The following is a 26,345-nucleotide window of genomic DNA, read 5'->3' on the forward strand; positions in this document are numbered from 1 at the left end:
ACACTCCCCCGGGGACCCCTCAGCTGTCTGGAATGGAGTGTAGAGCACGTTCTGCAATAAGGTTGTTTATTCCTGGTGGTGGCTTTTCTTTCTGCCATTTATTGTTCTGCTGTACAGTTTTAACCTATAATAATGGGGTGTGCAAATGTGTGCTGGTGACGGTGGAGGACCTGCCCTGGTGAAGCAAAGGGAGAGCACTGTGCTTACTGTGTGGACAGTTTGAGTTTTCTTCAGGGGAAGTGACTGAGGAAACGGAGGGGGAAAGATCAGTAGAGAGCTAGGGGTTGCTGTAAGACCATTAGACATTCTGGAAACATCAGAGCCATTAGTGCAGCCCGAGGGGATTAACCAACAATTCTATGACAGGAGGCCAGAGAAACTCTAACTGGGGCATTCCCTGATTTCAGGGATTTGTGTGAAGCAGAGGAGCAACTGGTCAGGTGCGCTGTGTCTCCATATCGCTGTGCTGAAGGTGCCCCGGACGACGCAGGCTCGCTCAGCACCTCCACTTTCGGGAACCACGTTCCACACCCTAAGTGAGGCGTGAGTGTAATAGAAATGTCTTTTTTTCTTTTTCTGAAAACACAAATGGGCATGTTCTTGATTTGTTTAATTTCACACAAAACCACATTCTATAACCAGTCATCTCAAAACAAATAAATGAGTTCACTTAATAAAAATAGAAAATTATCAGTTGAGAAATGAAAAAGAGCCATACTTTCTAGAAAGGCATCTTAGAGGACCGATTGAAATGTTTTACCTGTACTGTTAAACCTAGAAGTTCCAAAGGCCATTTAATATACTGGAACTGTCTCTGCTGCCTTAGGAGTGGCCACCGTGTTTTGTTGCAGACAGTCACTTTGGGGTGGAGTAGATGGTATTCCTTGTGGATTACACCTCTGCAGCTCCTTTACTATAACTGTGAAGAAAGTTCAAATTTGGCCATATGTACTTTAAAACAAACCAGAAAGTCTCTTGGCAAAGCAGTGGAGGAGACAGGTTTTGGTGTGCCCACCCTGTTGTTTGTGTCCTTAACCAGATCGGAGCTGTCCGTTGTGATCTAATGTCCACAGCATTCAGTGTGAGTTCAATATGGGGAAGGGGGTAAGAAGTTAGTAGAAAGCCATTTATTTTTTGAAATCATAATGTCTTTGTAGGTTTCTAAGTGTCAGGGGAAATTTTGCTTTAATGCTTATCTTAAATTGATCTTTATTCAGTTCAGATTGGAGTTTTTAAACTACATACCTCAAAATGAAGCAAGTCTTCTTTTTGTTTGTTTTGTTTTGAGACAATCTCACTCTGTTGCCTGGGCTAGAGTGCCGTGGCATCAGCCTAGCTCACAGCAACCTCCAAATCCTGGACTCATGGGATCCTCCTGCCTCAGTCTCCCGGGTAGCTGGGACTACAAGCATGCACCACCATGCCCGGCTAATTTTCTCTATTTTTAGTTGTTTGGCTAATTTCTTTCTATTTTTAGTAGAGATGGGATCTCGCTCTTGCTCTGGCTGGTCTCGAACTCCTGAGCTCAAGCAGTCCTCCCGCCTCAGCCTCCCAGAGTGCTAGGATTACAGGAGTGAGCCACCTCGCCCAGCCAAAACGAGTCATTTCTTAGCAACCATGAGGTTGTTGCAATTTTTAGTTACTTAAAATATGACATCAGATAAAGTAATCAATAATATTTAAAAGAAAAGATTTAATTCCTTTTGAAACTGATTTATACAAAAAAAATAAAACTTATGTAATGATGCACACCAATAAACAGGTATAAGCCACCACCCAACACAGATGTCCTAGTGGCGGACAGTTGAGTAGTTTCTAGTTTTTAGTTTTTTCTGTTACAAACTATGCTGTAAATTTTTGTACATATATCTTAGTACCCCCCTGACTTTTAGTATCCTTGTTTCTCTAACATATATCTAGAAGTAGAATTCTCAGTTGTGAGGTGTGGGCATGATCAATTGTGCAAGATAGGGCCACATTATTTTCCAAAGTGATAATTGCTCCCACGTCACTGTGTGTAAGTTCCACTTTCACATCTTCATCAATGCTTGATTTTTTCTGACATTTAAATTTTTGCTAATCTGATGGGTAAAATGGGATTTCATGGACTTGTTCTTTTCTGATTGCTAAGAGGTTAGGCATTTCTTTATGTGCTTAATTGCTTGGTATGGTTTCTTCTGTGAAAGACATGCTTGTTCATGTCTTTTGCACATTTTTCTGTTTTTTCATAAGCCTCCCTTTATGTTCTGAAAACAAATTCTTTGTTGGTTATATGTGTTAAAACATACTTACCTAACATCTTCTCGGCATATGTTTTTGTGTTTAAGAATGGTTTCTTACACTCGGTAATAAAGATTTCATCCAGATTTACTTGTAAAAGTTGAAAAATCTTGCCTTTTACATAGAAGCCTGGAATTGATTTTTGAAGAAGGGATTTAATTGCATTTATTTTCTATACGGAGAACCCTCTGTTCCACAACTACTTACTGAGTAGCTTTTCCTTTCACCACTGGTGTGCAGTATAGAATGGTGTATCCGGCTCCCATACATGATGTGTTCGATTATAGACTGTATTAGCCCACTGGTTCATCATCGTGCCAACTCCACAGTGTCTTCTGCAGTTTGCTTTATAGTGTCCTGATACTTGGGAAGGCAGGTCCCTTTCTTTTTGTTCTTCTTTTGTAATGTTTTGTCCATTCTTAAAATTTATATGGCCACTCTGTATAAATATTTATACAGAATATAAATATTATTTATATTATATTTATATATTATATTTACACGGAATGGCCATATAAATTTTCCAATTAGTTTGTTAAGTTTTCCAAAAGCCCTGTTGGACTTTGGATTAGACTTGCAGTAAATCTATAGATATGAGTATTCCTATTCATGAAGCTAGTGTATGTCTTCATTGTTTAGTTATTTCCATAAAGGCTTTTAAAAAACTTTGTGCTAATGAAAACTTTTAAACATATTCAAAAGTAGACAGTAGTATAATGAGCCCCACGTATCCATCTCTCAGCTTCAACAATTTCAATTCTTATCTTTACTTTATTCTATCCACTCTCTTCCTTTCCTCTATTATTTTGAAGGCAAATCTGAGGCATATCAGTTTATCCATAATTATTTCAATATGTATCCCTAAAAAAGACTTAACCACAATACCATTATGATATAAAAAATTGATAATTTAAAAGGGTTTATTTACACATAAATGTACATATGATAATTATGAAACAAATGTATGGTGAAGCAAATATTACTCAAGGTAAGAAATAGGACATTGTCAGCACCCCAGAAGCCTCCTGTGTCCTTTCCAATTACATACGTTCCTGTTCCAACATCTGGTGGAATTGCTACCCTGATTTTTATGGTAATGACTTCCTTACATGATTTTTACCATCTATGTATGTATCCCTAAACAATGCAGTTTAGCTTGCCTATTTTGACTTTAAATGAAGTCATGACTGGAGGTGATCCTTCGTGTTTTCTTCTTTAATTGAATATTATATTTATTTATAAGATTGATCCATATTCATGTAGGCAGCTAAATTTCATGTTCATTTTTCTTTATTGTTTTGTTGTATGGCTGTACCATAATAGATTTATCCATTATAGTTTTTTTATAATCTGGGTTGATACCCAATGTGACCATTAAGAACATTGCTCTTTTATGCATTTGTGTGTGTGTGTAGCCTGGTGAACATGTGCATGAGTTTCCCTAGGGCTGTGCCCCCCACGACCAGGTGGCAGAATAACTACCCCCCGCCACCCAGTCCGTGGGAAAAATTGTCTTCCATTAAACTTAGGAACTGGTGGGCTGCATGGCAGGAGATGAGCGACTTCATCATCTGTGTTTACAGCCATTCCTCATGGCTCCCCACACCCCCCCCCCTCTGAAAAATTATCTTCCATGAACCGGGTCTCTGGTGCCAAAAAGGGTTGGGGACCCCTGCTCTAGGGTATATACCTAGGAGTGAAGTTATTGGCTCTAAAGTCTAAAGAGTTCACCTTGACCATGCAATAGCAAATTGTTTCAAAGTTGATGTTATTCTTTGACATTCTCACCAGCAGTTTGAGTGTTCCATTATTTCGTATCTTCAGACTTTAAAATCTTTAGCAATTGGGGAAGAATGTAGTAGCGGTTCTTTAAGTTTAGCCTTGTATTGTCTTACATTTTAATATGAGAGCGAACAGGCTGGTCTGAAGGTAGTCAGTTATCTCGATTGTTCACCGTCAGTTATAGACTGAACGCCTTGTTCTGCTCTTTCCCTTCTTCTCACTACTGCATTTGTCTTAAAAAAAAAAAAAAAGTAAAAAGGAAAACCAAAAGAGAGAGTGAACAGTAAGCCTGACTTGTTTGACTAATACCTTGTGAACCTCAAGATTATACACACAAATTAGAGATTTCTTAAACTAAAATTCTCCAGTTGAAGTCTTCCACACTTTTGTTCATATTCCATTTATATTATAACATAAAATCAGTTCTTTCAAGGTATAGAAAAAGGCACATTTAGATAAATTGAAGATTAATTTAAGACATTATATACTATAACATCTTTTGTTTTTATGTTTATTTTCCAGTATGGTTAGGCATGAATCTAATTTGGCACATTCTCCTTATTCTGTTCCTAGTAACTCTTGTAGAAATAACATAGTAGCCACCAGGCATCTTTGTCACTCTATATACTAATCATTATTACACCTTAATTTTTTAAAAGATGAAAAATAAAAATGGAAGTTCTTGGTGGCTCACGCCTGTAATCCTAGCACTCTGGGAGGCCAAGGCAGGCAGATTGTTTGAGTTCAGGAGTTGGAGACCAGCCTGAGCAAGAGCGAGACCCCATCTCTACTAAAAAATAGAAAGAAATTATATGGACAGCTAAAAATATATATAGAAAAAATTAGCCGGGCATGGTGGTGCATGCCTGTAGTCCCAGCTACTCGGGAGGCTGAGGCAGGAGGATCCCTTGAGCTCAGGAGTTTGAGGTTGCTGTGAGCTAGGCTGACGCCACGGCACTCACTCTAGCCTGGGCAACAGAGTGAGACTCTGTCTCAAAAAAAAAAAAAAAAATGGTGATATAAATGTAAACTTTGATCAACTGAAAGTTGATGATAAAAGTTAGTATAAAAATATCTTTCATAGTTGCCAGAAAACAGTCAAGGTTTAAAATATCTCTAGTGTTTATTCATTAAATCAAAATAAATATTTTTAATTGACTACAATGGCATCATTCTGATTGTGAATGTTAAGTATGTTCTTTTTTTTTTTTTTTTTTTTTTGGAGACAGAGTGTCGCTTTGTTGCCCTGGCTAGAGTGAGTGCCGTGGCATCAGCCTAGCTCACAGCAACCTCAAACTCCTGGGCTTAAGCGATCCTACTGCCTCAGCCTCCCGAGTAGCTGGGACTACAGGCATGCGCCACTATGCCCGGCTAATTTTTTCTATATATATTTTAGTTGGCCAGATAATTTCTTTCTATTTTTAGTAGAGACGGGGTCTCGCTCTTGCTCAGGCTGATCTCGAACTCCTGACCTTGAGTGATCCACCCGCCTCGGCCTCCCAGAGTGCTAGGATTACAGGCGTGAGCCACCGCGCCCGGCCAAGTATGTTCTTATTTTTGCTTGACTTGTCTTTAAAGTCCCCTGATATATCCGATAATGCTGAATAATAATATGGACTTTTATTCTTCTGCTTCATGTTTCCAATTTGAAAACTTTCTTTCTTGTGTCTAATTGTATCTCTGTAAATTGTGTACATTTTTTTAGTTTTCTCCTCTATGAAAAGAGATTATGGTCATTCTGAAAGATCATTAATTGTAATGATATAAAGAGCTGCAGCACTACTTAGTCCTTTTAAAGAAGTTTTCTCTTATTCTGTATATAAAGATAATGTCTTTTTTCCAATAAATAACAATTGAAAAATCAGAAAAGTAACAGTTTTGATAAACTGGGAATCAATATTAATTAAAGGGAAACTAGGAAGCAGATCACTCAAACTGAAAAGAACTTTTTATTCCAGGACTGCTGAAATCCGTTCTCACAAAAGCTTTATGCTTGATTCTCTTATTTTGCTTAATATTCATCTTTAGATTTGTATATAAAACAAGTTAATTATCATAGTGATTCATCATGCTTTTTAGATAACTTTTCAGAGGGTTAAACATTGTAGGTAATTCATAGCTCATTGTTTTCAATTTATGAGACTGTAGAAATTACCAAGAAATAAGTGAAGACTGGTTTGATGCTAAAGAAAACCTGACAGGAGGTGACTTCTCAGGAAGGAAAGAAAATCAAATAGAACAAGATAGATGGAATCTGAAGTTTACACTAGGTTGGTTTAACAATTTACTGAGGAATCCTAACCTATTTGTAAAATAATACTTACCTGCTTCTGGGTTGTGTTGGGTGCCTGAGCTGTTTTAATATTTTATTCCTGTTGGTGGCTTTTCTTTATACAAAATGAGAAATTGGCCAGTTGGAGGTCAACTTTTTAAAGAACAGAAAATTGCTAAAAGCTTAAACCCAAGATTTAGTTAGCAAGTAGATAAGCTGCATTCTTTTCCACTGAGCCCTCACTGGACACTTTCCAGGTGCGGTTACCTGGTGAACAAAACCAACTTCTCAGTTTTCCCCAGGTGACCAGTACTAATCTATCAAATCGGTATTAGTGATGGAAACTATTTGCTTTCCCTCACTTTAATAATTTCATCTATTTCAGGAGTATTTTCATCTTTAGATAGTCCTTAAATGTTTATAATAGTTAGAATAATCACAGGCACTAGAGAAAATTCTATCATTTCTTGTGATAGTTATGCTACCTCTCTTTATTTTTATCTGTATGTTTCTGTGGGATTTTTTTTTTGTTGTTGTTGAGACAGAGTCTCACTTTGTTGCCCAGGCTAGAGTGAGTGCCATGGCGTCAGCTTAGCTCACAGCAACCTCAAACTCCTGGGCTCAAGCGATCCTACTGCCTCAGCCTCCCGAGTAGCTGGGACTACAGGCATGCGCCACTATGCCCGGCTAATTTTTTCTATATAGATTTTTTTAGGTGTCCATATAATGTCTTTCTATTTTTAGTAGAGACGGGGTCTCGCTCAGGCTGGTCTCGAACTCCTGACCTTGAGCAATCCACCCGCCTCGGCCTCCCAGAGTGCTAGGATTACAGGCGTGAGCCACCGCGCCCGGCCTCTGTGGGTTTTTAATTTTCCATATTAGTGATGGTTTTATTTTTTTCTGCTTGTATAAATAATGGCTTATTAAGATTTTTAAATAAAACATGAAAATATAAGAAAATTAAAATTACCTGAAGTTTCTCCAACCTGCAGTAATCACTATGAATATTTTAGTGAGCATTTAAATGCATTTCTTTCTGCATATATTAATACATATACACAACTTAAAATATTATATCATCTGGTTTAATTGTAACTTTTTTTCTTTCCTTGCATTATTTTCCACCATATCACTTGTCACAATACTGTGTGTTTTGCTTACTTGATACTTGATTGATTACTGGGTTCACTGCCTTCCCACCCTTACATACTAGCTCAGCAAGATCAGGGATTTTTGTTCACTGCCAAGTACAGCATGCAGCCCATAGGGTATCCAGTAGATATTTTGCATTGAATTAGTGAAGGGTTAGGTGATGGGTGTAATGTATACCTTCTGACTCCTTTAGTGTACTATAGCTCTTTACTGCTTTTTCACTGCAATATAAAAATGTAAAGCTAGGTAGTTTCACTATTTTGTCTGTAGAATACATTTATAATCCAAAGAGATTAACAAATTAAATGAAGTAAGTTAATGAAGAAGGTTGGGTATTAATTACCTAAAGATGAAAGACTCTGCCTGAATTCTAGCACTAATACTTAACAGATTTGTGACCTAAACTCCTATGACCTCAGTATCATCATCTGTAAAATGGAAATAATAATAGCTCCCTCACGGGGTGGTTGGGAGAATCATGTGAGGTGATGTGTATATAAAGTGCTTAGCATGTTGCCTGGAGCAGAGCATTCGATAAGTGCTAGGCTACTCTTGTTACTATTATTACTTAATGAACACAATAAAATTTACAAATTTCCCCTTATTATTTAAAAATTATTAAAACATAAGTAAAAGTACTCATGGATTCATTCAACAATATTTGTGTACTCCCTCTGTGCCAGGTATAGGATTTGCTAGTAATTCAAGTCTCAATTTAGTGAATCTTTGATTTCAGACCAGGTTCCCTTCACAATATTGATTATGAGATGACAGTCTAAGAATTTTGAATTTTTTTGTCAAGCAAGAAAAAAAATTATCTATAATCCTAGTATTTGTGGTTTCCAAAATCATGCTGTCTAACTCAAGTAATTTGTCTATTTTTTTCTTATGTGCTCTTAACATTATCACAAGCTATATAATACCTGCTGTTGATATTTGTCTGATTGAAACGTTTTCTTGGTGTGTTATTTCCCCAACAAAGGTGTAAGGTTTCTTTGAAGTAGCCGGCGCCAGAGAAAGACAGACGAACAGAATTGAAAAGGGGAAAGCAACGAGGCTTTATTAGGGCGCTCCCGGGCGAAGTTCATGGGCCCCGTGAGAGAGAGACCCGAGAAGTCGCGTGGCACAGAAGTTTGAGTGGGTTTTTATATGTCCTTAGGGTTGGGGGATGGGAGCTTCTTCGGCCAGGAGATGTCGGTGCCAGGAGTAAGGAATTTCTTTTTTTTTTTTTTTTTTTGTTGAGACAGAGTCTCACTTTGTTGCCCAGGCTAGAGTGAGTGCCGTGGCGTCAGCTTAGCTCACAGCAACCTCAAACTCCTGGGCTTAAGCGATCCTACTGCCTCAGCCTCCCGAGTAGCTGGGACTACAGGCATGCGCCACTATGCCCGGCTAATTTTTTTCTATATAGATTTTTAGGTGTCCATATAATGTCTTTCTATTTTTAGTAGAGACGGGGTCTCGCTCAGGCTGGTCTCGAACTCTTGACCTTGAGCAATCCACCCGCCTCGGCCTCCCAGAGTGCTAGGATTACAGGCGTGAGCCACCGCGCCCGGCCAGGAATTTCTTTGTTTAAGTTTTGGGGCGGGTACCGAGGGACAGGAGGAGCCGCCTCTTTTTTCATTAGGGAAGGGAGGGGTGCCTGCCACCAGCCTTACATTCCGGCCTTTTAGTGATAATAGGGTGTCGTGGTCTTTCTAGCTACTTCCTGCTTTTGAGGGGCGTAGTGGGGGCTATGGGCCGGAGTCAGCTGGTGGAGGGGTGACTGGAAGGGGAGGGTAGGGGTGAAGAAGCATCTGGTTTACTGCTACTCTGCATAATTTCTGCAGGTGGCATTGGAGAAACTGAGCCAGAGAAGTCGGTTTTCTCTGCAGGGAAGTTAGTGATGTGGATGACGTGGTTTCCAGGGATAGCTGTAGGCGATCTGTAAAGTCTTGGGCAGAAATAACACTGTGGCCCAGGGCGCCTCCCACAAGCCCTGAGGCTGCGATGGAGGAGACCAAGTTGAGACCTATCATGACTGGCAAGAAGATGGCTCGTTTTGAGCGGGGTCCTGGGAGAAGCCACCCAAATTCAAACTCACCGTATAGAGTTAATTGAGGGATGACCATGACAGGGAAACAAGGACCCGGGGTGGACGTATTGACGTAGCGGGTAAGTGTTCCGTTGCACCAGAAGAACTGTCCCGGAGCAGAAGAGGTGGTCATCGTCATAGTATGGTTAGTGAGACAGCGTCCATGAAGTTGTATGTTGGGGTCAGTGAGGGTGGTGAGAAAGCATATGTGATCCGCATAAGGTGGCCTGTGGGCTCAGGTTCCCATAGGGGAACTCGAGTGAGTGGAGTGGAGCATGAGGGACCCGATGAGGGAGTCTTTCAAGGGTAAGAAAAGTTTAGGGGAACAGCGGCCAGTAGGGAGTCACTGAAGGGAGGCACAGAGGAAACAGTGGGAGACATTACAGATTATTTTAGAGGAGTTTTAAGAAGGCGAGGGTATGTTGAATAATATTTAGCCAGGAGGTAAGAGGGGGATGTTTAGGGCGGCAGGAAAGTTGTCCTGCTAGAGTTGGTTCTGCTTCCAGCATATTGATAGATATTTGAACCTGTGTCTGGTGGGCCAGGACGTATTCACGGCTGACGTGAATAGTCGCTGAAGGGTAATAGTCGTGTATTTTTCAGTATACTTTTCCTGTGACTTTAATTTTCCAACGCTGGTCTCAAGAGTCGAGGATATCTGTGTGAGAGATATCTGAGTCGGTCTCTGGAGGCTGAGGTAGGTATCTGTCTGCGTGGGCCCGGAGAAGTTGTCTGAGGGAGAGAGATGGGAGATGGGAGGCCAAAGGTGGGGGCCGGGCTGGAAGATGGTGGCTAATGAGAAAAGGCCGGCCGTGCATGAGTTCGAAAGGGCGAAGGTAGGTAGGATGTCGGGGGGCTGCCCTGATCTGGGTGAGAGCTAAGGGCAAAAGGTCAAGCCATGCTTGGCGGGTCTCAATAATGAGTTTGGTGAGGTGGTCTTTGATTAGTCTGTTAGCCTTTTTAACCTTTCCTGAGGACTGAGGCCTGCAGGGAACATGAAGTTTTCACTCGACATGGAGAGCCTCACAGACCTGATGAACAACCTTAGAAACAAAAGCAGGGCCACTGTCGGACTGAATGGAGGAAGAAAGGCCGAAGCATGGGATAATTTCAGTAATGAGAGTGGAGGCAACAAGAGCAGCAGTTTCACTGGCAGTGGGAAAGGCTTTAACCCACCCCATAAAGGTATTTACCAGTGTTAAAAGATATTTGAAACGCCTGTGAGGTGGCATATGAGTGAAATCGACCTGCCAGTCTTGTCCGGGGAGGTGAACACGCATCTGGTGGGTGGATACAGGGGGTTTGAAGCCCCTTGAGGGTTAACAGAGGCACAGATGTCACAGTTCGAGCAAACAGTTTTGATGAGAGAATACAGGGCAGGGTGTGAAAATAGAGGCTGTAAGAGGTGGAAGGGGCCCTTAGTGCCAATATGAGGTGAAGAGTGGACCTGGCCAATGAGTTTTAGGGCCCGTGCCTTAGGGAGAGCCAGCTTGCCGTCCTTAGGAAGGACCCACCCTTCAGTGGTGGTTGATCTCACTTGGGTGAGAAGGCTGTTGCGCTCCTCTGGAGTGTAGCGAGGCTGGAAGGAAGGAATGGAAAGGAAAAGAAGAGGAGCCAGACTAGGATGTTTTGGGGATGTTAGACTATGGGCAACAGTATTAGCATAGTTGTTTCCCTTAGTGACGGGGGACCCGTCCGTCTGGTGTCCCTTGCAGTGTATGATAGCTAATTGGGTGGGTAACTGAAGGGCCTCGAGGAGACTGGGGATAAGGGTGGCGTTAATAACAGGGGAGCCCTTGGTGGAGAGAAAGCCCCGTTCTCTCCATATGGCAGCATGGCAGTGAGCCACCATAAACACATATTTGGAGTCTGTGTAAATATTTACACTCCTGCCTTGGGCTAGGTGTAAGGCTCGGGTGAGAGCAATGAGTTCTGCCTTTTGGGAGGTGGTGCCCTCCGGAAGTCGGGAGGCTTCTATTACCTGAGAGGCAGAGACAATGGCATAGGCTGCCCGGCGTTTGCCGTCCTCACCTGTGACAGAGCTGCCATCAACAAAGAAAGTTAACTCCGCTGTAGGAAGTGGCTTGTCTGACAGATCAGGTCTACAGGTAGTGGAGACTTCAACCATTTCTGAGCAGGAGTGTGAGGACACGGTAAACAGGGAATGGGGAGCAGAGTGGCAGGGTTTAGAGTCGGGGACTGTGATAAAGTAATGGTGGGATTTTCAATAAAAAAGAGATGGAATTCCTGTAGTCTAGACGGGGTGAGGAGGGCTAAAGAGCGGTCAGTCAGAAGGTCCTGTAAATGGTGGGTGGAGAAGACATATAAGTTCTGTCCCAGGGAGAGTTTCAGGGCCTCCCTGGTGAGAGCAGTGGCTGCTGCTAAGGCGCGGAGGCAGGGTGGCCAGCCACGGACTGTGGTGTCCAGCTGTTTGGATAAGTAGGCCACTTGGGTGGAAATGGGAGTAGGTCCCAGAGGTTGGGTGAGGACGCCGAGGGCCAGGCCCTGGCGCTCATCCGTGTAGAGGTTAAAGGGTTTTCAGGATGAGGGAGTCTTAGAGGGGGTGCTTGTAGGAGAGAGTCTCGAAGTTTTAGGAATGTGCGAGAGACTGCCTGAGGGTTTAAGAGAGGGCCAGCAGAGGCATCACGTGCTGCCTCATAGAGGGGTTTGGCAAGGAGAGAAAAGTGGGGATCCAGTGTTGGAAGAAACCAATAAACCCAAGGAAGGATAGAATTTGTTCCGCAGTGGTGGGAGGCTGGAGGTCGCGGAGGGCCTGCTGGTGATCAACAGTGAGATGACGGGAAGTGGGGGTGAGACTAAGTCCAAGGTAAGTGACAGTAGGCTTAGACAGCTGAGCTTTGGAGGGGGACACCCGGTAGCCCTTAGGGGCAAGGAAGTTGAGTAGAGAGGCAGTGTGTATGCGGCTGTTGGAGTATGAGGGGCTGCAGAGTAATAAATCGTCCACATATTGGAGGACAGTGCTTGGTTGTAAGGGGCACTGAAGAAGATCCTGGGCGAGAGCCTGACCAAAGAGGTGGCGGCTGTCCCTGAACCCCTGGGGCAGGACAGTCCAAGTGAGTTGTTGAGACATGTTCGTGTCGGGATCTTCCCATGTAAAGGCAAAGAGATTGTAGCTGGCTGGGTCTAAAGGAATGGTGAAGAAAGCATCCTTGAGGTCCAGGACAGAAAAATGGGTGGTGGAGGGTGGAATATGAGAGAACAAAGTGTAGGGATTAGGCACCACAGGGTGTATGGGGACAACTGCCTCATTAATGAGTCTGAGGTCCTGGACTAGCTGGTATGAGCCATTTGGCTTTCTTACCGGGAGAATGGGTGTGTTATAGGGAGAGTCAGCTGGAATCAAAAGTTTTTCGCGCAGAAGACGTTCTATGATGGGTTTTAGACCTCCGCGGTGGGTTGGTGAAATAGGGAACTGTGGCCGGGAAGGGAAGGATGAGGGGTCTTTGAGTCGAATGAGGATGGGGGTGTGGTGTGTGGCCACCACTGGGGTGGAGGTGTCCCAAACCTGGGGGTCTACGAGTTCTGGTGGGAGGAGGTATGTAGGACTCGGTAAAGCGGGAGAGGCTGGGGGTGGAGCTGAGGAATCTGGAGAGAGAGAGAGAAGAAGGAGGGCGGAAGTTCCAGAGGAAAAGTGGAGGGTGGTTCCCAGCTTGGTTAGTAAGTCCCTTCCCAAAAGTGGAGTGGGACAGGAGGGCATGATAAGGAAGGAATGGGTGATGGGACGGTCATCTATTAGACAAGTTAGGGGACCAGTGGTGGGGGGTCGAGAGGGATTGCCGTCAATACCCACGACTGACACCTGGGAAGGATAGGTAGGGCCTGAAAAGGAAGGCAGGACAGAGTAGGTAGCCCCCGTGTCAACCAGAAAGGACACTGCCTTACCTGCTACCTTGATTGTTACCCTGGGCTCAGTGCGGGTGATGGGGTCATTGAGTCGGGGTCTCTTCAAGTCTTCGGCAGCCAGACCCCAAGCTGCCATCGGCAGGTCTAGGGATGGAAGGACTGACCCTCCGGACTTCTGTCCCAAGGGGAAGTCACTTTTCCAGTGTCCCTCTTGACCACAGCCGGGCAAGGCGTCGTGGGTGGAAGTGGCTGCCGGCACCACTTGGCCCAGTGGCCTTCCTTACCGCACTTGAAGTAGGTGTCTGGCGGAGCGCGGCTGGTCACCTTAGACGAGGTCGATGGCTTCTTGGGTCTCCCCAGCCTCAGGGCTGCAAACAAGGCTTGGGCCTGCAGGTGTGCCTTTTGGCAGACACGGGCCTCCCTTTGGGCCTCTGCCTGTTCATCTCGGGAATTGAAGACTTTAAATGCCATATTCACTAGGTCTCGGATAGGGGTCTCAGGGCCCTCCTCTGCCTTTTTTGTGTTTCTTTCTGATGTCAGGGGAGAACTGAGTAATAAAGTGAGTTGTAAGGACAGCAGTCCCCGCGGGGGAGGTAGGCTCTAGGCGGGTATATTCGATAAGGGAGTCTGTAAGGCGGCTGAGAAAGGCCGCAGGGTTTTTGTCTGCCTGTTGAGTGATTTCCCTGAGTTTAGGCACTTTTCAATCTGAGAAGGGTCAGAAAGGGAGAAGGGAGCATGTACGCGTACAAGCCCTTTGGCTCCTGCCACCTCCCATAAGGGACAGAGGAGGGGCTGGTCCGAGGGGTTTGCGTGGGGGCGAGTGTGCTGGCTGACCAGAGACAGCAAGTGACTGGGAGATGTAGGAGGATGGGCAGGCGCCTGTGGGTGTGGTGGGGGTCGAGTCGGGGGGGAGGGCTGAGGGAGTCGGGTGGATCAGAGAAAGCAGAAGGGGCATCTGAAGAGACGTCCGGGGGAGAGTTAGAGGGAGAAGAGGCGGAGGGGGGTGGGGGTCCAGCACAAGGAGGACCTGTGCGGGGTGGCAGGTCAGACAGAGAGAAGGACGGGAGCGCAAACAGAAAAAGGCTTGGACATATGGGATCTCCGACTATTTGCCATTCCTGTGACAAAAGTTATTAAGGTCTTGCAGAATATTGAAACTGAAAGTCCCATTTTCAGGCCATTGGGAGTCACTGTCCAATTTATACATTGGCCAGGCAGTGTTGCAGTACAGAATGAGGCACTTGGGCTGGATGCCTAAATCCAGGGCCTTCAGATTGGCCAGCAGACACCCCAGGGGCATCTCGTGGGGAATTTTGGTCACCCATGTCACCTCAACCCGGATGGGGAAACAGCCAGGAACAGTATCCTGGCTATGGAGGCAGCAAAAGCCTGGGGGGACGTCTCCGCCCGAGACTAGTGTGCCGGCACGGAAAGGGGGTGAGAGGAATTCAGGCATCCCCGAATAGCCTCAGCCCCGGAACAGGGGAGCCTCTGACGTGGGCCCACGGTTTAACGGAGAGGGAACAGATTCCCGGAAGGAACGGAGGCTCCTGGGGGATCCGGGTTGGGATAACATGGGGTGACTCACCCAGGCCGAGGTCGTCAATGAGGGACTGGAAGGCAGTCAGCGGAGGTCCCGGTCTGGAAAGTGAGAGTTCTCGGAAGGGGGTGGTGCAGCCAAAGGCCCCTCCTGGGTTTCGGCACCAAATGTAAGGTTTCTTTGAAGGAGCCAGCACCAGAGAAAGACAGACGAACAGAATTGAAAAGGGGAAAGCAACGAGGCTTTATTAGGGCGCTCCCGGGCGAAGTTCGCGGGCCCCGTGAGAGAAAGGCCTGAGAAGTCTCGCGGCACAGAAGTTTGAGTGGGTTTTTATATGTCCTTAGGGTTGGGGGATGGGAGCTTCTTCGGCCAGGAGATGTGGGCGCCAGGAGTAAGGAATTTCTTTAAGTTTTGGGGCGGGTACCGAGGAACAGGAGGAGCCGCCTCTTTTTTCATTAGGGAAGGGAGGGGTGCCTGCCACCAGCCTTACAAAAGGAATGTGTGTAAAGAGGTCTCTGAAACCACTAGCTGGAGCCAGCACTAACACTAAGGAGTTAAGATCCTGTGTACATCCAGTGTTCTCATAGCACTTCTCTGAACCGGGGACAAATGACAGACTTTTTTAGTCGTGATGTACAGTCAGCCCGTGGGTTCTGTATTCATGGATTCAACCAACTGTCTTGTCATTATTTCCTAAACAACGCAGCATAACAACTATTTACATAGAATTTACATTGCGTTAGGTATTATGAGTAATCTAGAGGTAATTTAAGGTGTAAAGGAGGATGTGTGTGGATTATATGCAAATACTGTGCCATTTTATATAAGGGATTTGAGCATCCTCAGATCTTGGTATCCACAGGGAGTCCTAGAACCAGTCCCCCCAGGGATACCAAAGGACAGCTGTAACTGATTACTCCGTTTAGATGTAATTTATTCATTTGAGCTATGAGAGACTTAATATCAACTAATCCATACCCATTTATTTTTCAAGATGATATGATTAAGGCCCAGATATCTTAACACTGTACTCTAGGCTTTTGGTCTTCAGTCTGGTCATGCTGATATTTGTTGATAACTTTTTGATAAGCTTTGTGATAGTAAAAAGAAACCATAAAATATTTAGCAAGTTTTCATTTTCTCTTAAACATCTCAATACAATGATGATCATTTCTGTGGTATATTCTGTTTTTCTACAAGCAGAAATGTATGCTGAACCCTTACGAAGAGATGAAGGTTATTTGGTACATGTTGGTGGTCTCTGCCCTTCAGTACCTGAGGTATGCCAAGATTTCTTTTTGAACTTCATATTATTTCTCTTGACTGAAGGTCTCATTTCCAGAAATACCTAGTTTCTGAAATTTCAATTTATGATTCTTCTACTAACTACAGGTGTGTTTCCCAAATTCAGTGCAATGTGCATTACTGTGTGCCTGCTGCTCACTAGAGGTTCTGTGCCAGACATCAGCCACAGTGGGGATAAAGTCAAAGGCCATTCCCACAGGAGAGTCCCAGGCTAGTATAGGGGGCCATGCAGACAAATAGTTGCAGTCATTATACACAAATAGCTGCAGTCATTAGTTCGTGCTGTTCTTAATCAGATCTTTCTTGGATTATACTTTGTAGCTTGTTATTAGTGGCATGCAGCAGACTGACTGACTTCCGTGTGCTTTATCTTGTTACGCGCTGTTTCACAGGGAATGTAGAGAGCCTTAGTTAAGGAGAACGGGCTCCAGAAAGAGATAACTTTGGCTCAATTCCCAGGTCTGTCAGCAACTTGATGAATAAATTTGGGCAATTTACTTGACCTTTTTGTACCTCAGCCTCCTCTTTGTCTATAAAGTGAGGTCGATAGTACTGTCATAGCGATGTTGTGAAACTACTATGAGTTAAGTATGTAAAGCACTAGGAGTAAAGCCTGGCACATAGTAGATGCTCAGAAAATTGTATTCTATTATTTCTGAGTTTAATTACTTTCCAGATGACACTTGTATACTTTTTAGGTAGATAGCTACATCATCTATATATAATCTCTTCCAATCTGTATGTTGCTACTTTCTATTTTGTGACATTGTCAGATCATTCAAATCACAGTGGTGACGGAAATACCTTTACTGTCTGCTGATAAAAAATGATGGCTGTTCATTTCAGATATGAAAATCTTTATCAATTAAGAGAGAATCCTGTTTATAGTTGGGGTTGAAATTTGTTAAAAAATAGGGTTTAATTTTATTTAATGGAGTCACCTAAGAGTATATGCTTTCTAAATTTTACTCATTAATGTGGTATTAATATATTTCATTAAAGCAGTATTATAATCCTAGTAGTATTACCTGATGTGAAAGATTCTTTTAGTATCTTGTTGAATCCTTAAAACAAACTGTGGGGTTTTCTTTTCTTAAGTATTATACATGCTGTGTGGAAATTTAGAAAATACAATTAAATGCAAAAATACAAGGAGGTTATAAAAAATTATCCATAGTCCCATGATTTGAAAACAACCACTTTTCAGATTTGGTATGTATCCTTCCACTGACACTCTCTAGGTCTGGTGCTTTTATAGGAATAGCTCTTGCCTGACTTTCTCAATTATATGGTTAAAGTTCTGATTCGATGTTCAAACTTTTTGTTTTTTTTTTTTTTGGTCTAAATATTTCCCAACAACAAGGCCATAAAGATATTCTCTTAAATATTCTGGCAAACGTTTTAAATTTTGACTTTCACATTGCAAGCCTTTGAGTCATCTGGAGGTTGTTTGAACATAGGAATTAATTTTAACTTTTTTAGTATAAATAGTCCCCAGATTGCTAATCTCTGCAACTTTATCATATATCAGCTTTGCAAATGTTTTACATTAAATTTTAATATAAAATTAATAGGAGATAATTCATGAGAAATGCTTAGTGTCTTTTATTTCTCATCTTTAATTTGGTTTTTATTTAGTTATCCTAAATAAACATTGTTCCTGATTTCAAGCTAAGTATATCAACCTTTTTTTTTTTTTTCCCCAGACAGAGTCTCACTCTGTTGCCCAGGCTAGAGTGCCCTGGCATCAGCCTAGCTCACAGCAACCTCAGACTCCTGGGCTCAAGGGATCCTCCTGCCTCAGCCTCCTGAGTAGCTAGGACTACAGGCATGTGCCACCATGCCCGGCTAATTTTTTCTATATATATATTTTTAGCTGTCCATATGATTTCTTTCTATTTTTAGTAGAGACGGGGTCTCGCTCTTGCTCAGGCTGGTCTCGAACTCCTGACCTTGAGTGATCCACCCGCCTTGGCCTCCCAGGGTGCTAGGATCACAGATGTGAGCTACTGCACCCGGCTTAATATATCAACCTTTATAAGAGCATTTATTGTTGTGAAAACTATATTTGAGTCAGTGGTTACAAAATTAAGTTTGAGGTAACTTAAAGTCAATGAAAAACCTTTTGGTTTTCTGCTTTTCTATTTCAGATATGCAACTCTTGCTTTCCAAAAAAAACCACAAAAAACGGTGATCTAAAGATGGCTGTGAAGGAAATGAATGGTGCCAAAAAGGTGGGGGCCTGCTGCTTTCCAGTCTTTTTTTTCTTCTTTATTCTTGAATAGTGCTACTCTTTAAGTAACTAATTATTATACTTTCATCACTTTTTATAGCTAATGTTATCTCATAATTATTAAAACCATAAAAGGTAGTCATTTTATTTTTTTATGCCCTCATCTGTACCTCACTGAGGTTTTGGTTTTTTTTTTTTTTTTGAGACAGAGTCTCACTTTGTTGCCCAGGCTAGAGTGAGTGCCGTGGCATCAGCTTAGCTTACAGCAACCTCAGACTCCTCAGCTTAAGCGATCCTACTGCCTCAGCCTCCCTAGTAGCTGGGACTACAGGCATGCACCACTATGCCCGGCTAATTTTTCTATATATATTTTTAGTTGTCCGTATAATTTCTTTCTATTTTTAGTAGAGACGGGGTCTCGCTCTTGCTCAGGCTGGTCTTGAACTCCTGACCTTGAGCGATCCACCCTCCTCAGCCTCCCAGAGTGCTAGGATTACAGGTGTGAGCCACCGCGCCCGGCCCTCACTGAGGTTTTAAACACGATGTGGAAAATGATGGAGGTTTGCTCTGCCTCCTGCTCATCCTGTGACTCTGGGAGAGCTACCTCACTCTCTGAGCTTTTTGTCTTAAAATGAGGATAATAGGTCTTACCTCAAATATTTAGAAGTTTAAATGAGCTTAATATGGAAAAATTCTTAGTACAATGTACTGAGGATGTACTCAGTAAGTACAGCTATTATCATTGCTATTACATACCAGTAATTTCGCTTTTTCTTGGAGAGCTCATTTTTTCTGTGGTTTCAACTATCACATTCCAATCTTTTCACTTATTTACTGAACAAAGAGTTATTACATACCAACTGTGTACATTGTTCTAGGAACTGGGAAAGCAACAGTGAACAAAATAGACAAAAATCTGTGCTTTTATATGAAGCTTAAATCTAGTGGGAGAGATAATGGCAATAAGTAAAATGTAATATTCTGGTGTGACAGAGCTAATATTTTATGTATTTTGCCCTGACTTTTCATCTAGGATTTAAAGTCTGAGCCCTTCCTTTGTTGAATTTTTGCAGGATTTACAGTGGTTTCGCACCATTTATAGTCTATTTGCATGGTTATTGGTAACTAATTTATCATTTTAATTTTATCTTTCACAAGTGAAGGAGGCTGCACTTTATATTACTAGTCCCCCCTCCCCTCATAACCAGTGATACAATTCTGGGCATGTAGTTTGTGTTCATTACATAAAGTATTTAGTAAATAAAATATGGAATATTTATAATTACTCTTCAGACCAACCTTTATCAGGTGGGTTGGTTATGTCCTGTCTTTGGGAGGGTTGAGAAAATAGTTACACCATGTGCTGTGTTCTGGGGTTCAGAGGAAGAATCCCAGTTGAGGAAGGCTGATTTAGACATAGTCTCATAGACTTTATCATTACTATAAAAAAGGCTGATTTAGACATAGTCTCATAGACTTTATCATTACTATAAAAAAGGCTGATTTAGACATAGTCTCATAGACTTTATCATTACTATAAAAAATTATGTTGGCATGTTTTCTTAATACATAGCCCTGAACACCACTGAAGTAAATTTACTTGGTATAAATAATCTTAAAGTAAAAATTTCAGAGCAATTTATTTCATTTATAATTTTAAAATTTATTTTAACTGAATAAGCTGGATTATCACTATGTCATGGTTTTAAGAAAACTTTTAAAATGCTTATTTAGGGTTTCAAGAATTGTAAACAAATTCAATCTGCTGCATTATTACCTGATGCACCTTTTAGATTCATACCTCCAAATACATTGAACTTGCGTAGCTTCACCAAGATCATGAAGTGACTGGCTGAACTACATCCAGAAGTCAGCAGGTAAGAACTAAAATTATATTTTAATTGGTTTTAAGCTTTTTGTGTAAAAGCATAGTTCCATTCAATAACTTAGCTATAGTCAGATTGTGTTACTTTGGAAAAGACAAATGCTCATGTATGTTTTCACTTTGCATAGAGACCATATTATAGAAGCTCTTCAGGAAGTAAGAATAAATCCTAAAGGGTTTCTGAATGGCTTATCTGTTAATACTATTGTAGAAATGACTTCATCCGTTCTGAAAAACTCTGTTTTTATTCCTAACTGGAAGCAGAGATCATACAACATGTTTTTTTATTTAAATATTACTTTAAAATTTTAAGCTATTGATTTCTTTTTTCACATAAAATGAATATTAACTTAAAAATAATAAAATATAAAATTTAAAAACAAACATATTACTATTAATATAAAACCATTTACCCCAAAATTGCTTGGTTTAACATTCGTCATCTCACAGTTTGCAGATTAAGATTCAAGGCTGGCTTAGCTGGGTAGTTTGCGTTCAGAGTCTTTCATGTTGCAGTAAAGAAGTTGGCCTGGACCGTAGTCATCCAGAGGCCACACTGAGCCTGGAGGGTCTCCTAAGATGGCTCATTCACATGGCTGTTGGCAAGAGGCCTCAATGCCTTACTGCATGGGCCTCTCCACAGGACTCTTCGAATGCCTTTAGATTGTGGCAGCTGGCTTCCCCTGAGCAAGAGAGCAAGGGGGAAGCTGCTCTGACCCACGCTCAGGAATCACAATTGATCATTTTGCCACATTCTATTAAATGAAGGTCACTACATGCAACTTATACTCAAGGGGAGGGAAATTTAACCCCACCTCTTAAAGAAAGGCATATCAAAGAATTTGTTTATGTATTTTAAAATGACCACCAGTGAACATATACAATACCTTTTTACAACATAGGAGAGACTTCTGTTTCCGGTTATAAGTGTGTAGATGACTGAAGCCAACTGTCCACTGAGAACAACTAGAAAAGCTGAATAAATATTAAAAAAAAAAATCTGCTTGAAGGCACAGATGAGCTATCAAGATAATGATGACTTACTGGATAAGAGTACAAAGAGGGGTCTCAAAGTATGTCCAGTGTATGGGGGTACTCTCCCCCAGTATTATTTGCAGAAGGGAAGCTAGGAGTGCATGGGCCATTTTGATAGCATTGAAGCCAGGGGCATGGGGTCTTGGTAAATTCTCAGCATGGGAGTTCGGACCCCAGTGGGCTGTACATGAGGAGAACAAGTTTGAACCCTAGAAATACATGTTGCTCAGAAGGGCTGTAACTCAGCTTCAAAATTTAGTCCCTAAATCAGATTGAGATGATCTTGGGTCATGAGTTCTCCCGGCACCTGGAAGAAATGAAAGTAAGACTTCTATGGAGGAAAAGAATATAATTTTAGCCCTCAAATTATTTATGCCAACAATTTTGTACTTATTAGCTTATTTTATAAATAAGAACATATAATCAAAATCATGGCCAGTGGGCACCGCTTCAGGAAGCTGAGGCAGAAGGATCACTTGAGGCCAGGAGTTTTGAGACCAGCATGGACAATGTAGACAGGCTCCATCTCTACAAAAAATGAGGAAGACATTTCAAAAGCTCAGGGAAATCTAGGCCCCTCACACCAGTTAGTCCAGCTGTGGCTGCAAAGGGCAAGTTCTTCAAGGAAATGCAAAGTGCGACTCCAGTAAACACATGAATGACAAAAAAGCAAAACAGATTTATTGCTGATACAGAGAAAATTTGTGTGCTCTGGATAGATCACCCCAGCAACAACATTCCCTTTAGCCAAAACCTAATTTAGAGTAGGCTCCTCTCTTGAATTCCATGAAGACTGAGAGAGGTGAGGAAGCTGCAGAAGAAAAGTATGAAGCTAGAAGTTGGTGCATGAGCCTTAAGTAACTATCATAAGAGTACAAGGTGAAGGAGGAAGTGATGATGGATAAGCTGTAGCAAGTTATCCATAACATCTAGCTAGGATAATTCATGAAGAGCGATACAATAAACAACAGATTTTTAATGTAGAAGACATACTCTTCTGTTAGGGGATACCATCTGAGACTTTCATAGCTGGAGAAGTCAATGGCTTGCTGCAAAGGACAGGCTGACTCTTGTGAGGAGCTACTATAGATGGTGACTTTAAATGGAAGCCTGTGCTCATTTATTGCTCTAGAGTACAAGGGTCTCCAGCTATATCTCTCTATTCTTTTCTGGCTACTCTGAAACCTACTAACTTTTCCTATTGATGTCCACATCGTTCATCGTTTACAGTATCTACAATTGAGAGGCTACCTGGAGATCCTGATGCCAGCTACGGGTGAAAGGTGCATGAAAATATTGCGGTTTTGCACTTGTGACCCTAACTGCAGATACAGTTTACTTCCACTGACTCAGTGTCTATAGAGAGGTACACAGAAGGTGTCTCTAAACGCACTGTCATCTAATCTTAACCGTACCCTTAGGGACTCAGAGTTGTCCTAGAAGTTGCGGGCAGAAGAGCTTAAATTGAAAGCTTCAGTTTTCCCTTGGTCTCGTCCATTTTTGTCCCACTCTTTACAAGCTAGCCGGTCATGCGTACATTATGCTGCTCTAACCAAGTTTGGGCCTAGGGAAAAAGTTTCTAAATTAGTAATTTCTCTGCAGTAATTTACTTTAAGATAAAAAGTGAATGATGGTTACAATCCAGAGAATCTCAAAACAGTCTTACTCTTTATAAATATTGCATGTACTCAAGTGTACACACACACACACCCCCAAATTGTTTTGAGACCATTTAGATTGTTTTCAAAGCAGCCTAATCTTGATCCTCGTGCAAAAGCCACGTTACTAGCTTTGTATCGTTGTTTGAGGTGCTGAGGATTGGCGCTGAAAGCTTCCCCCCCTCCTCCTAGTCTACAGTCAGGTGATCTGATGTTGATGTGGGATTCAGAAAACTAACTGAAAACGAAGGCTTCAGAAGCAAAAATGTTCTGACCTTGCCTTGTGTGCCTGCCTCTTGTACCAATCCTTCCCTGAAGCCAGCCATAAAAACCAGCATCCCTGTGCCCAAGGAGGCTCGTACAGCCCAGAACCCCTTTCTTTTTTCCTGAAGGCCAGCCTTAGATCCTAAAGTGAGTCTACGTAAAATGCCCATGAAGTAATTACCTGACCCACTGTGTTTTACCTAAAACCCCGTGCCAGAAAGGGCCTTGCCGCCCTGCAACCCAGAAGGGAGGAAGGCACACTGGAGAGAGTCCAGGCAGAATCTCAATATAAAAGTCTCGCTGGTTCTGCCACTCGGCCCGTTAGAATTAGCGCACCCCCTTTTGGTCCAGTCATTTCTACTGGACTGTCCATGCTTTAAACATAAAAAATGGACAGCTTCCCCTGCACCCTTGAGTGTTCCTTCTGAAGGTGTCCATGCATAAGTTTTAATCCTTTCTGCTAGTAATCTTCACAGCAGCAAATTCTCAACAGGTCTTTACGGGGACCTTTTGGGGGGGCCTTTGCTCCCAGCCTTCGGGGACCAGAGACACTTTGATCCCTGTGATGTCAATAAATTCTGTTTTGGGACGTGAAAAGATGATTTTGTCTAATTCACTCATCTTTGGAACTACTCTACACTTCAGTATGTCAATGGTCATTAAAAATTAAGTGGATACAAAAGTTAAAGGTCATAAAAGTTTGGCCACAGATGCCATCTCTCTGACATATCTTGGCCAAAAGGGGGGGGGGGAAGGGACTTGTGAACTAAAATAACATTTTGAGGCTCACCTCACACGCATGCACACACACGCCTCCGCCACCAGCGCCGCCTATAGCCTGCAAGCCCCGGCTTGGAGATGGCCCACCTCTTCTGGCCAAACCAACGTATGCCTCCCATGTATTGGTTTATGACTTTCCCTGTAAGCCCTGTCTCCCTGAAAGGTAAAAAACCAAACTATACCATAGCAGCCACAGCGAGTCCACTTGCTCAAGGCCTCTTGGGCATGGCTCCGGGTCATGAGCCTCAAATTTGGCTCAGATTAAATCTCTTTAAAACTATGTTACGGACTTTGGTTTCTTTTCCCTTGACAAGGTTGGCGCCCGGGCGTGGCGCTCAGAGAAGACTCAGGACCACCGAAGGAGCAGCCCGAACTCGGTGCCGAGTCCCGGCGTGGCCCTTTTGGGGAGGGCGGGGCCTACCCTCCTCCCCACCCCACCCCCACCCCCGCCTCCGAGCTTCTCCTCTGGTGGAACTGGTGGGTCGTCCTGAGCTCCCCTTTTGGTTGATGGTCTCGGTTTACTCTGAGCTGGTTCTTTTCCTAGGAATTGTTGTTTGGGATCCTAACTTAGATTTGGAGGTGCATCCTAAAGGGTCTTCTCCATTGTCTTTTTATCCTAAAATTAATCTCAATCGGCTTTGCTGTGCATTTTTGAAGAGGAAACCGAACTGTCTTGTTGGTAGATAAATGAGACTGAGTTCCTCAGCTCCGAAGAGAAGGGGCATCTTACTCCTCCCAGCCTTGGCAACCCCGGGTGACGGGGGTCCCGAGTGGGAGTTGCCTGGGGCGATTCCCCGAGGCGCGAGTGGCCCCATATGGAACCGGAACCCCCGCTCCCCCCCACAGACACACACGTACGTTAATTAAAAGGAGGCTCGTCCAGGAAACGCATATAAGAGCTGATCACTCGGCGTTTGGAGCCCTCTTGGAGGTACTAGACCTCCGAGAGAGAAACCTGAGACACCTAAGAGGGTGGGAGCGACTCAGTGGTGAGACCTTGAGGAGCGCCACCCACAAGCAGCACACTCTGATCCACGACACCCAACCCTGTAGGACAGTTCGGTTGCTTCTTTTAAGGAGAAAATGGGACATCCTTTAAAATCGAGGAAAGACAAGGGAGGATGACCCCCAGGGGGCACCCCAGTTGGTGTGTGGTACCCCTACTTGCAAGTAGTTCTGTAAATGAAAAGATTCAAAGGCCTGCCAGGTGTTTCTGGGGCTCCGGCTGGTTATAGAGCTAATGCTGGTGCACAAGTTTTTACGAAAGGGCAAATGACATCAAGGAAAATTCAGAGCTGAAACGCTCGACCTACCGCTCTAGAGTTCAAGTGTCTCGAGCTATTTCTCTCTCTTCTTTTCCCGCTACTCTGAAACGTGCTGACTTTTCCTATTGATGTCCACATCGCTCATCGTTTACGGTATCTACAATTGAGAGGCTACCTGGAGATCCTGATGCCAGCTACGGGTGAAAGGTGCATGAAAATATTGCGGTTTTGCACTTGTGACCCTAACTGCAGATACAGTTTACTTCCACTGACTCAGTGTCTATAGAGAGGTACACAGAAGGTGTCTCTAAACGCACTGTCATCTAATCTTAACCGTACCCTTAGGGACTCAGAGTTGTCCTAGAAGTTGCGGGCAGAAGAGCTTAAATTGAAAGCTTCAGTTTTCCCTTGGTCTCGTCCATTTTTGTCCCACTCTTTACAAGCTAGCCGGTCATGCGTACATTATGCTGCTCTAACCAAGTTTGGGCCTAGGGAAAAAGTTTCTAAATTAGTAATTTCTCTGCAGTAATTTACTTTAAGATAAAAAGTGAATGATGGTTACAATCCAGAGAATCTCAAAACAGTCTTACTCTTTATAAATATTGCATGTACTCAAGTGTACACACACACACACCCCCAAATTGTTTTGAGACCATTTAGATTGTTTTCAAAGCAGCCTAATCTTGATCCTCGTGCAAAAGCCACGTTACTAGCTTTGTATCGTTGTTTGAGGTGCTGAGGATTGGCGCTGAAAGCTTCCCCCCCTCCTCCTAGTCTACAGTCAGGTGATCTGATGTTGATGTGGGATTCAGAAAACTAACTGAAAACGAAGGCTTCAGAAGCAAAAATGTTCTGACCTTGCCTTGTGTGCCTGCCTCTTGTACCAATCCTTCCCTGAAGCCAGCCATAAAAACCAGCATCCCTGTGCCCAAGGAGGCTCGTACAGCCCAGAACCCCTT

The 26,345-nt window shown here is 43.1% G+C and overlaps 1 long non-coding RNA gene across 6 annotated transcripts in view; it reads left to right on the forward strand.

Moving 5' to 3' along the window:
- Positions 1–26,345, forward strand: part of LOC138376252 (uncharacterized) — a 75,188-nt gene that overhangs the window by 31,429 nt on the left and 17,414 nt on the right. For 3 of the 6 annotated variants that reach the window (XR_011231653.1, XR_011231652.1, XR_011231649.1), the window contains 3 exons: positions 16,165–16,241; positions 18,417–18,500; positions 20,234–20,376. This is a non-coding gene — a long non-coding RNA (uncharacterized lncRNA). Of the gene's footprint in view, positions 1–16,161; positions 16,242–18,416; positions 18,679–19,029; positions 19,226–20,233; positions 20,377–26,345 lie in introns of those variants that run through there. The other 3 variants (XR_011231654.1, XR_011231651.1, XR_011231650.1) reach the window with 3 other exon arrangements.

The sequence above is a fragment of the Eulemur rufifrons genome, chromosome 28 (genome assembly GCF_041146395.1).
Source record: "Eulemur rufifrons isolate Redbay chromosome 28, OSU_ERuf_1, whole genome shotgun sequence".
In the NCBI taxonomy this organism is placed as follows: domain Eukaryota; kingdom Metazoa; phylum Chordata; class Mammalia; order Primates; family Lemuridae; genus Eulemur; species Eulemur rufifrons.